Source organism: Mus musculus, chromosome 10, assembly GCF_000001635.26.
Source record: "Mus musculus strain C57BL/6J chromosome 10, GRCm38.p6 C57BL/6J".
In the NCBI taxonomy this organism is placed as follows: Eukaryota; Metazoa; Chordata; class Mammalia; order Rodentia; family Muridae; genus Mus; species Mus musculus.
In genome coordinates, this window is record NC_000076.6 from 90,077,233 (window position 1) to 90,090,584 (window position 13,352).

General features: G+C 39.7%; 1 protein-coding gene across 32 annotated transcripts in view; it reads left to right on the plus strand.

The window, feature by feature from the left end:
* Anks1b (ankyrin repeat and sterile alpha motif domain containing 1B) overlaps window positions 1-13,352 on the plus strand; it is a 1,100,386-nt gene that overhangs the window by 204,318 nt on the left and 882,716 nt on the right. The gene's annotated exons all lie outside the window — the stretch shown is intronic.

Sequence of the window (13,352 nt, forward strand, 5' to 3'; positions counted from 1 at the left end):
TAGATGATCGGATTCAGCGCTGATCAAATGTCAATGTCCCTATTAGTCTTTCTGTTCATCGTGTTGCTTGTTCTGCTGTTTATACAGGGAAAGGAATGCTGGGAAGGGACTGAGGGTGTAGCTCAGTGGTAGAGCACTTGCTTGCTGTGCAGTTCTTAAAAAAAAAATACTTATAGCCTGTGATAGTATTCATACTATTACAGTTCATTTTGCAACTTGGAAACTGCAGTTTCTTTGAACGTGAGGATATTTCATATAACTGAGCATAACTATCTCAACTCCCGCAGAAGGAAACATTTCTCTTGTCTGTCCTCCCCACATTCTTCCAAGTCCTTTCTTAAAACAAAGATAGCGTCAAACCGCATGTGCAATTCTTCAGTCATTGTGACATCATGGTGGGATATCTCAGCTCACGTGTTTCCATAATATTAGGTGTCCGGCGATTCTCACTTATGACCTCAGAATCTAAAGTAGGAGCTGGATATTCTTGTTCAGCATGGATTTTTCATACCAACAATAGCAAGAAAGATTGTAATCAATCAGTTTTAAATTATGAGTTATAAACATACCTTTGGCCTATGAAGGAATGATTTATAGTATGGAGAGGTATTAAAGGGATCAGATATTTTGATATTAACTATTTACCCACTTCTAGGACTTAATTTGTTAGAGCAGTACTGGCTCTACTGTTTTACTGGCCAGTGAATAATAGTGCAGATTCTCATAAGTATGTCATAGTATTTTGAAAATTTAAAAAGCATCTAAGTGTGGCACCTGGGAACCATTTTGGGAACACGCACTTCATCTAGTTCCTTCAAGTGAGGCGTGACACCGATTCTCCATGAAGTGCCTGCCGATCTAGTTCAATGGCTAAACTTACCTCTCAGGCCTACTTTTTTTGTTGTCGTTCCAATTTGCTTTTCTGGGCTGCCACGTCATTCCCCTTCCTCCAGCGAAGAGCGTGAATAATTGTATATGCATCACACCAAAAAAGCTTATAGGTTTTACAAAATGAAAATCCTCCATTGACGAGATGTTTGTAGTAGTCAGCATACAATTTCCTTTTAAACATCTAAAACAGAGATGTGCTGTCTGCAAAGTAAAACTGATTGTACCTTAACAACTTCTAGAAGGTTGCTTAGAACTTTAAATGGAGTTGTGCTGCATAACTAATTTATGATGCCTGGACTTTAACACCCATCCTTAAACGTTTTTACCGATTGGTAAATTCAAGCTCCCTCCTTCTAAATCACAAAGCCCTAATTTTGTCCATCACTGATTTCTGAAGAATCTTTTGTTAAATGTAGTTGTAAACAAACTGGAATAAGCATCCTAATAAATTGGTACAGACACAGACACACACAGAACACATACATACACACACATACTCCTAGTGCTACACATGTAAACTATGAGAGAGTTACTGCACTAGGAATCAAGAAATTCAGAACTACGAGAAAGGAGGCAATGTAAAGCAGAAGCTATAATTGTTTTTCTTTTACTCTGTATTCTGTGTGCCCTGGGGCCTGAATTCTGCATGGAATGATACTTGTATGTTTTTGGGTGTGATGACAGGGGCTGGTGGCTGGATGGTGCACACTTCGGAAAGGGTGGCTGCTTTCTTTTCTTACCTGGAGATTGCACTGTGGTGGTGGCAAGGGAGAAATTAATGCCCACATGTTGAACTTAAGTCTTTTAAAGTTTAGCCCAGGTATCCCTACACTCCTTGTTCGAGTGACAAATCATTATAATATTCTTTCAAACAACTGTCATACCGAAATACCAAAGGCTATATTAGGTAAAACAGCAGACAGTATACATAGGATCAAGTAACCCTATTTATTTGTAATAGAATCCACCAAGGGGAAAGGATGCAAAATAAACTTAGAAGCATGAATGAAGTTAGGTGTGGGGTAGTCTGAATATCAGGCTAAGACTTCTGGTATTTATTCCTTAGGAAATGAGAAAAGCACAAAGGATTTGGGGCAGTTAAATGACATCATTGGAACTGGCCTTTCAGAGAATGAATGTGATAGAAACTGGTCATTGCATTTAGAAAACGTAATCCAATTTCATTGACCTTCTGTATGGCCTGCATCTTATTTGTATTCATCCTGTCTATCTAATGTTTGTTTCCATTAGTTGAAGTGTTTTTGTTTTTTCTTGAGTTTTACTATAAATCATTCCCTTGCTATACAACCAGGTAAATAAAGTGCTTTTTGACTGCCTAATATAAGTAGCTATTGTCATGTTTAAAATTATAGCTATGTAGGTGTAATAAGCAAGACTGTAGGTGACTTCAAAGAGTTTCAAACTATAATCTCAAGTAGTCTTCAATTGCTGTTTGCAGAGAAGAGTAACATATAAGACAAATACATATATTATGGGTTGATGCTTGATAGGTGCATGCTATACCCTGTTCTCTGTAAGAGATAAACCACTGAGCAGTCCTACCAATGAAATTCTAAATTTAGGACTTGATACAGCATGTACCGTAGTGAGGTTTTAAACCAGTTGTTCTCCACATGTGGGTCATGACCCCTGTGGCAAACGTCTATCTCAGAAAAAAAATTTACTCTACAATTCATAACACCAGCAAAATTATAGTTATGAAGTAGCAACAAAATAATTTTATGGGTTGTGGGGCCACCACAACATGAGGAATTGTATTAAAGGGTCACGGTGTTAGGAAGATTGAGAGCCACTGATTTAAAACTAAGAGTTGGTATTTTATTTTCTCAGCTGTATTTCTTATAGGATTTCTTATAGTAACTTACCCTGTGGCCAGTGGAACTTTTAAGAAGTGAGAGATCAGAGATCTACAGGCGTTCACTGAAGGCTCACTGTGGGTGTAGGTTAAGACTAAAGTGGGTCCTGGAAAAGGGGAAGGTGTGCTTTGCACATATGGATAAGGCCCAGAGCCTGAAGAAATGGTGTGTGCAGAAGCAGAAGTGACAATCCATGTATATCTTGCAAAGAATGCTTACCACAGTGGACATAAAAGTTACATGGATAATGATAAAACCTAACACACAATTATCCTCCAAGGTGGACCTTACAGATGAGAGAGGGAAGCCTCAGAGAGGTTTGATCATTTTTTTTTCCCACAAGTGCACAACCAGAATGCCTTGGTTCAGATCCTGGCTCTGAAACCAGAGTCATTTCGTGTATCATTCCCCGTATCACCAGAGAACAAAGGCAGGTCAGGAGAATAAGCTTCCAGGGAGTTCCTTGAAGGTGATGTTTTGGAAGGTAAAGGTGGTGGGTTGTTTCATATCCTCAGAATAGACAGTGGTTCTCATCAATGGCTTTGTCTTAGAGTAACCAGGAAAGGCTTTACAAACTAAGCACTGAGATGTCATACCATACCCCCTTGGCCAACAGCCATTGAGGGAGCTGGATATGATGGTGTGCATCTGTTAGTACCAGGATTTAGGATGGTGAAGCAGGAGGATCGTACATTCAAGCCATCTTGGGATGTACAACAAACTTGAGGCCAGCCATGGCTAGATATCCAGACCCCGTTTGGAAAAAAAAATTGTTCTAAGCACTGTTTTATTTATTTATTTATTTATTTATTTATTTATTTATTTATATCTTTAAAGAACCCCCATACAGTATTCTAACCAGGCACACAGTTGATCTAGTGACAGAAATCCTGCCAGGACCTTTACAAGCTAATTTAGGTCTAAAATGAGAGTAGAACTTTAGGTCCTAGTAACGTCATACAATTTTAAGTTTTCTTTCTTTCTTTCTTTCTCTCTCTCTCTCTCTCTCTCTCTCTCTCTCTCCCTCTCTCTCTCTCTCTGAACAAATCTCATACATCTCATACATCTTGTAGCTTACTTCTTCAGTTATCTAGCATAATCATTTGTGTTTAAGTTCTAGAACTAGGGAATAGACTAGTTTTGACTCTTAAACAATTTACTGTACCTTGTGTAGCTTGAAGGCAAACATTTCTCATATTCCTGGAGGCTGCAGGCAAAGCAGGCATCTGCTAAGAGACCACCTCCTGGTTTGGGAGTGACCGTCTTTAGAGTCACATTGTTTCCCCACATGACTGGGGACAGAGGGAAAAAGCCAGCTGTCAGCTGGCTTTGCTTGTGGGCATTAACCCACCCCTGACAGCTATGCGCTCATCACCTGGACACCTCCCAGAGTCCTGTGCTCTACTGTCTCTGGGGGTTGGTACATCAGTATGTGTATCAGGAAGGGGTAGAAACTTTCTTCTTACCAGGAAGGTTTTGCTTGACAATGAAAGAGAATTCAAATTATGTTCTGACACCAGTTTGGACTTGCAAAGTTATTTTCGTACTGTATCAAAGCTTTAAATGTAGAAAAACATTCTTGTTTGTTGTTTATATTTCTAGCAATGTGATGAGCCACCAGTCTGAATGTGATTTAGTTTTAGACGCTCCAAAATGTTGGGCTTGTTCATTTTGGTGCTATGCGTCATTGCACAAGTAATTAGGGAATTATGAAATAAAAGGAAAACATGTTCTGAGTTTCCTATCATTCATGAGTGTATTTTACACATTAGCGATGGAGCTGGAACGCAGAGTATTTTTAGCTGTTACCCTTCTGAGTTCGATGCAAGTTTCCTTTCCTCTTTTATTCCAGTAGAGGGCACTCTTGTGCAGGATTTTAAGCCAAAAATCAGCTCTCTTATGTAAGAACGTTCAGTTTTTTGAATCAGAGATGTTTAATTTTATACGAATAATTTTACTATTATAAATGAATTAAAAAGTCTTTCCCTATTATTATTAATATTGTGGGATTTATATTTAATTTGAAGACCAGCTCAAGTTAGAATTTTATTTTACCTTGCTTGCATTTTAATTCAAAAGTTAATCTGTTCTGAATGCTCTTATACTATGCCTATGAGACCATTTTCCAAGTTGAATCAGAACATTATATAATCTCGGATATGAATTTTAAAGAAATATCATCATATTTGTTACCAGCCTATGAAGTTTATGTCTTTGACAGAATATAAAATGATCTAAATTTTTTCCTATTGTTTTCATTTATTTTCCTAAGCCCCACTTTCATTTATATTCTTCATTTATATAAACAATATACACAATTCTTAAAGGTGAATATGACAGGCTGTAGAAACTCTGATATGATATAATATAAAGATTATGACAGATTGGATCGGGAAGATATTTCTCTTAGATTTAAATAGAAAAAGCATTATTGTCTTATTAGCCTTTAAAGAAATGGGTAAGACTGTTGCCTGAAGAAACGTTTTCTTTTCTTTCTTTTTCCTGAAGGAAACTCCAGATACAGACGCATCCAGCGCTCTCTGTTTGTCCAGGGATGTGCTAGCATGGTCAATGTTGTGTTACTCAGCCAGTGTGTAGCACTTCTCTTATTTCACTTACGCTTCTACTGCGGACTCTTCAATTGCATGCCAGATTCTGAAGTGTGAGCTATTTTATTAGATTGTCCAGAAGTCAGATGCTGGTCCTGCGGGTAGAGCTCAGTTGGTAAAGTGCTTGTGACGTGTAAATGTGAAGAGCCGAGTTCAGATCTCAGAACCCTTGTGAAGATAACGAAAAGCCAGGGACAGTGGTATATTACAGTCGCAAGGCTGGGGAGATGGAGGCTGCAGGGAGCTGGGGACCACTGGTCATCTACTTAAGTCACTTAGCAAACCTCAGGTCTCAGCGAGAGACTCCTCTTGCCCCCCAAAGATGTACAGCTACTGAGGAGTAACACCATAACTTGACCTCTGGCTTCCGTGTGAGCATTTCCATGTGCAGTTGCACCCCCCCCCCCACACACACACATAGGCGTATCTGCACACAAATGAATGGACACAGATACCTGTACACACACATACAAGCACATGCAGTGTATGTTCTGTTTCTGGAATGAGGCTTACGTTCAAACATGTTCTGATGTGTTTTAGGATAGAGAGACCTCAGTGGCTACTTTGTTGTATGTTTCTGACACGTAAGTAAAGGGCTCTTCTTACAGGGTTAGTAGTAAATCTCCGGCATAAATGCGCTTTTTGATAGTGATGCCAAGTCTTAAGTGGTGGTAAACCTAGATGGTGGTCAGGAGAAAATTTCGAACTACGGTTTATATCTTTATGCTGGAACAAAAGTTTGAGAAGTACGACTCAGAGCTGCCATATATTCAGCCAGCTTTGAGTTTTCTTAGCAGATTTTTCTAGGAATTAAAATACATAGAAGCTGCAATCTGTGGTCCTATATTAATACTTCCTGGCTGGTATCTTTAAGAAATATATGCACTAGATATATAGTGCACGCAAAGAAAAAAAAACCTAGAATGAGAATGATCAATTTCTGACCCTCCTTTCACCTTAGGAAGAACTTTATCTGTAGAATTTCTAGGAAGGTATTTGAGAAAAACGGGTGCTCTTCAGAGCTGCCGCGTGGTTCTCACCTTTCACAAGGGCTGTCGCTTTGCCTTTTGTGTGGTATACATTGACACGTTGCTTCTAATAGACTCTGTGATGAGGAGGTCTATGTTGTGTGTAGCTTCCACTACCCTGCCTAAGCTCTGGGAACGGGTCTCGCTACCAGCTCCCACCCTGCTTCCCTGGATCCATGGGTAAAAGATGCACACACAGGTTGCTCATTTTCAACTTGCCTTCTGATACAATTTCTGGGTGCTACTATCTCCCGCCTGGAAAATTGTGCCCTTATAAATATTCTTATCGTCACACCTCACACCTGTCCTAAACTTGAGTTGCTCAGTTACATCTCTGACCGCCTGCATGTAGGAGCAGGCTGTGTTTTGAGTTCTCACATGGCTGGTCAACTTTTCTCCTCCAAAGCCTGGAGAACTCTGTCTCTTCTCCCTTTCATCTCTCTTTTCCTCCAGGGACCTGGAAGTCTTGCCTATTCATTCTGCCCAGCAATTGGCCCCTGGCTTCTTTACTGACAGATCAAAACCAAATTGGGGAACAGGACAACATCAGAACCACCCCTACATAGATTTGGTCTGTCTCTAATTAATTTCGCCAAGCACAGTGTCTTTCATGTGGTGGTCTCTTGGCTAAGGGTCACTGGATGAAGACACGTGAGGAATTTGCCACAAGGAGAAGAGCCTGCTGATGTCATCAGTAGAGACTGTCTTTATTCGGAGCACAGGACACGAGCCACCTTTCTGTGGAGGGAACAGTGTAGCCATGCAGAGAGAATGGGATTGTAAATTATATGGCCTTGGCTTTCCGAGCCTGCTGTGCTAGTTTATGGGCAGCGAATGACTTGATAGCTCCAAAAGGTAATTTCTTTATCAGAAAATATCATCATCACCTTCTACCAACCATATAAAGAGCTGTTTTACCATCTCTTGTGTTCAGACCTTTGAATGGTTATTTTTGTATATGTAGAGAGATTTCTCTATTGCTATCTCAAACGTTCCGTGCTAGGGTCACTCTTAGTATTTTGCCACGGAAAACAGGTAGGTCACAAGTAGGTCTGTACCCTGTAGGAATGGTGCCTATGAGAACTATACACTTCATACACAGAAATTCCTAGCTCAAGACAAAGGTCTGAAGTCTAGCGAGGGTTAATATGTCCTGTAATTCAGCTACCGAAGTGCCAATAGCATAAACACAAGCTGAGGGAGGTTCAATTTGGGTGAATAGTGCATGTAAAAATTTTGGCCAATGTATTAGAAGCCTATGATTAAACATCGGATGATTTCCATCTTTCCTAAGTATATTCAACACTGGCTTGTCCCCAGCTTGACGTTAATCCTGTCATCTTCCTGGCCTCAGACTTTCTCCACCTCCTACCTCAGTTATTTCAAGAACTTCTCAGCTTGCTCCTCCCCCACTGTCTCCCACCTTTCATGAAAGGCTATGCATAAGGAGCACTTGGGTCAAGCATTCTACTCAAACTCAATGCCCGATCCTTAGTGCAAAAATGTAACACCAGCCTTTTAAGGTCTGGCAGTTTTAGCTACTGTATACAGTTCCCTCTGATCTCCTATAATATGGTATAATTAATGTAATATATAGCGTAAATGCAATGTTTCAGGAAAGCGCAACACTGAATCATGCTTGTCTTCTGTGTTCATGTGGCTTTATCTACGTATAATTACTTTACATGCCATCTCACTTGTGGAAACCATTCTTCATAATTCCTTTTTGATCCTTCTATATTTAGTGCTAATGCTTAGATCAAATATTATTGTGCTTTATTTTTAAACACCCTATGTAAATTCTATAATCTGCTTTATATCATTAGTACACAAGTCTTCTGTTTTGCCTTTGCTTTGTAAGCTGCTTGAACACAGGGGAATTATTAATCTGCATGTGTGTTTTTAAGCATAGACACATGCTTCATACGTATTTGATGAATTGAACTTGTTATAGGCATACAATAAGTATGTTTGATATCTGATTTTGATATATACTTAGGAGTAGAATCTAATCTGTTGTTTTATTTTTTTGAATAACGTATAGCTCACAAGTTTGTTTTGAAAGTAAAATTTAATACTAAGTTAAATTATAACATTGACTTCTTCACAGTATAAAATCATCAATATCTTAGGTCTAGTCATATCTTATATAATTACATATAACTCAAAGAACCTTATGTTAGAAATACTTTATTCAATTCTCAATAACATATAGATTGTTATAAGAACAAAAAAATGGCTCATTATTTATATTGCTAAGTTCAAACTCCTAGATATATTATGAAATATTTTCTGCCATTCTGTGCTATTTTTAAAGTGCTTTTAGCTAGTCAGCATCCTGCTTTTTCTACCTAATTTGAGCAATTTAATACATCTCATTGCATCCCTGTGTATATGTTCTTTCTCACTCTGCAGCCTAGGCTAGACCAAAACTCACAGCAATCTTCCTACCCTACCCTTCCATGTGCTGGGACTACAGGAAGGAGGCACTATGCCCAGTCTTGCTTGTTCAAAACATGTAATACTAAACTATCTCTAAATATGGAATCTCTGTTAAGGTATCCAAGGGCAGTAGAACTTCTCCAAATACTTTGAATTTCTGTATTTTAATTTTTATGAGTTTTTCAAAGTTAACTTGTATAGTCTGCTGCCAGGTTTTATTGACAGTTTTATTCTTTCTTGTCTATGACTTGGTTTTAAGCTTTCCCACAGCTATTATGATGTTCCTGAAAAAAAAAACCAATATTTTCTGCAGTTATTATAATTGTAATATTTTCTTGAAAGTTTAGTAGTAATTGAACCTTTTCCTAACCGCACCTTTTAGGTAATGGCCATATTAATTTTCGACCACTTTAAGCTCCTTTTCACAATCACTTTGTTCATTTGCTGTAGCACACCCAATTTGCAATTTGATTTCAAGGCGCACATTGGGGACTTCTTCATGCGGTTTTGGAATGAAGGTGTCGGACAGCTTGCCATTATGAAAAGATCTCATTTTCCCGCCTGACACGGGAGGAAATCCACACTGAGCCCAAGCTCACTGTGAGAATCACTTACTGCTCTGTCCAGGGAAATGATTTTCACCTTGAAGAGTAAATTAATTTCAATGGAATAGTAGACTAGCAGCCCAGAGAAATTGATGAAACTGCTCATGCTTCTAACACATATTACCATAAGACCATTTAATCCTTGACTAAAGAATGTGGGAATTCACTCAGCAAATAACAGCTGAAGACTTGGGATTGGCTGTGATAGAATTGAAACCAGTAATAGAAAAATGGAAAAAAGTATCTATGTGTGTGGTTCAATCTCACGCTTGGATCTTAAAAAAGTAGCTCTTTTTAGTTTGGTGGTCGTCATGGTACACACCTTTAATCCCAGCACTCAGGAGGCAGAGGCTGGTGGATCTTTGAGTTCGAGGCCAGCCTGGTTCACAGAATGAGTTCCAGGATAGCCAAGGCTCCATAGATAAACCCTGTCTTGGAACACCAAAAAACTAAAACCAAACCAAACCAAAAGAAGATAACTGTTATTGTCACTAGCTTTTCTGGAGTTCTTCTTTCTACCATACATATTTTTTAAAAAATTAATTAATATTACATCTAGACTGTTTTTCCCCTCCCTCTTCTCCACCCTGTCCCTGCCTCCTCTTCAAAAAAGGGCAGGCTTCCCATGGATATCAGCCAGCCCTGCCATACTAAGTTGTCATGTGACTAGCCACATCCTCTCCTATTAAGGCTAGGCAAAGCAATCCAGTGGGAAGAAAGGATCCTAAGGGCAGACAACAGAGTCAGAGACAGCCCCTGATCCCACTGTAAGGAGTTCCACATGAAGACCAAGCTACACAACTATAACATCTGCTGCATGTATTTTTTAGAATCTCAAAAGATTTGATTGTCTACACAAGTAGTTCCCAACCTTCCTAATGGTGTGACCCTTTAATACAGTTCCTTATATTGTGGTGACCCCCAAGCATAAAATTATTTTTGTTGTTACTTCATAACTGTAGTTTGCTACTGCTGTGAATTGTAATGTAACATCTGTGTTTGTTTGAGAGTCTAATGTAACCCCTGTGAGAAGGACCGTAGATGCCTGATAGGATCGCAAACCACTGGTTTCTGCTTTCAGAACAGTTCCATTTGCTTGCTAGCTTCCAGTTCATATTGTCAGCTAATTAATGATACGAATCAAATTCTTAATCTACTCAGAAGACAAGGAGTCAAGAAGATAATAGTGTGGCAGGAAACAAAAGGTTCTAGAGTGAGCAGAGAGAGTGAATCAGAAAGCAGTATGTGTCGGGGAAGGGGACACCACCTGCTTTCAGAAGATGTGTGTCACGTTGCTCCTGCGCCTGTGGTCCTTACTTTGCTATGGAACTCAGTGCATTTTGGCCTTCTTATATAAGGATGCACCCTGCGGCCTTGTGTCTGTAAGCTCGCTCTTACAGAGCTAATGCTACTCCCACATCTCCGCTGTCAAGCGTGATGTCGCTGCCACAGGCTCCTGAGCCCCCACACGGAGAATCATCCTGACTTCTCTAATAAAATGTGTTTATGACTTGGCGTTACATTCAGAACAGAAAACAAGCCCTTGAGTTCAAAGAGGCTGGTGTTTGAACCTAAGTTCTTTACATAAAGATTTCCCTCGTCTTCAGATTTACTTTTTTTAAACCTGAAAACGGCAATCGTAACAAGAGTTTGCAGGTTTATTCTGAAAATGAAGCCAATCACTGAAAGCACCTCACAGAGCTCCCCTCCCCCACAGGGGACAAACAGTAACTCATTATCTATGCTTTATCTAGTCAGTCATTTGTGTGTATTTTTCTATGTGCCATCAAAATGGTCCCCACGTTTTCGCTGGCTTTCCCATCTCTCTTGACTTCTCACTGCTTCCTATGAAAAGAAACCTTTTGTCCTCATTACCCGCTCACCTCTCATTGGGAGCAGTGGTTTTAAAGCAGTGGTTTTAGGAAGCCTTTCTCACTTCCACCTTCTGAATCCGTGCCTGGGGGTGGATTGTTTTTAATAAGTTCCTGAGGTAATTTTTCTGCCACAGGATTCTGTGCGTCCCGCAGAAGGTTATTTTTGAGTGTCCGTTTCATGCGTAGTCAGGTATGGGGACTCATTTCATACAACGTCCGTGTCAGTGATATGGTCTTCGTTACCACGTGGAGTTCTAGCTCTCTCCTGATCCTTTCTGTCTCATCTTCCTCCTTCCTGTTCCACCCACTTTCAAATAAAGCTCTATAAAGATGGTGGAAGGAATCTACAGACAGCATTGTGATGTTCTTATCATTTCCAAGTGCCCGTTGCCTTCTATCTTTTGGTAAGGTGTCAGCAACTGTATTTTAAACTAATGAATGATTTGCTCAGCCACTCTTAACTTTTGATCTTCTGTCTTCCTTCTCCTCAGTTCTGCTATATTTCATAAGAATGTCTCTGTCGTCTCACAGTTACAGCCCTTAAGGTGCCAACAACATAAAGCCATCATCATTTTCTGAAGCTGTGGCTTGAACTTAGGCTTTGTTCGCAGCTTTAGCAGAACCTTAAATGTTTTCATTGACTCCTTCACACCTTTTATGGGAGATAAGCAGAATACCAGACGAGGACTCAGGGAGAAAGATGTTCACAAAAATGAGGTGTTTAGAGTGTTTATGTCTATTTAGATATCTTTCCATTGGTGTTAATCCTTCCCAAGAGTCTATATGATCAATGCCTTGTATATGTGTGTGTGTGTGTGTGTGTGTGTGTGTGTATGTGTGAATGGCTGTGTTTGTGTAAATGCTGTGTGTATGTCTGTGTGTTTGTATGTGTTTATGTATATGTAAGTGTTTGTGGGTGCTTATGTGTATGTATGTTTTTGTTGTGTGTGCATGTTTCATGTGGTGTGTATGTCTGTATGTCTGTGTATATGTGTGTGTTTGAGGATGTGTGGTATGTGTGTATGTTTGTGTGTGGCATGTGTGTGTATGTTTGTGTGTATGTCGTATGTATGTTTTGTGTGGTGGTGTTGGTGTGGTGTGTGTGTGTGTGTGTGTGTGTGTGTGTGTGTGTGTGTGTGTGTGTGTGTGTGGTGTGTGGTGTGCACAGAGAGGAAAGGAGAGTGGAGGAGAGGGAAAGACAAGGAGCAACATTTTCAGTGAGCACTAGTATCTTTGCTCCTCAGCTAAAGGATCCCTAATGTTCTCAGCTTTTGGAAGAAGCTGACATCTTTTAGTTTTGACTGTGACCATAAACATAGAAGAGTTAGACATTTTGTGGATACAAATGGTCCAATCCAAAGCATTAACAATATTCTGTATTCATAGATCAACTATGAGAAAGAATATTTCAAAACAATTTTCCTTATCTTTAAACCAGTTTTTAAACGTGTTCTATTCATAGGTCTGGAAGATCTAACTGTACATAATGAGATAGGCAGTATGGCATGATTGCATCTATGCCATTGCTAGAGAAAGCCTCTCTGCAAAAGCTACAATTTAAAGGAAGGTGTATTGGGCAGCTTTCCATTATGGAGACTATATACATATACGAGGGAATTGTTTTTTAAGGAAGTTTTGTTTTTGTTTTTGTTTTTTTGTCTAATGTGGTGGACTGACTATTGTATTCGGGTCTGTGGTGAGGCACTAGGGTATGGTGGGAATGTGTGGTAGAGTAAGGTGCTCATCTCATGGCTGCAGAGCATGAAAGAGAGAGAGGTAAAGGGGCCAGGATGCATTATTCTCCCCCGCCCCCCAAGGGCCTAGAGCTCACACCATGGCTTTATTTTTCTCTCACTGGATAGGCTAAGGCTTAGGGACATAGGCAGAGAATAAAATAGGGTGACATTAGAGCTCCAGTCTCAAAAAGCATTGAGGAAGATGCTGACCTCTACCCCCTCGCACACAGATATAGTCATAGAGTCAGGAAGTCATCCTGTGGAGTCTTGAAGGTCCTAGTGATGTGGGT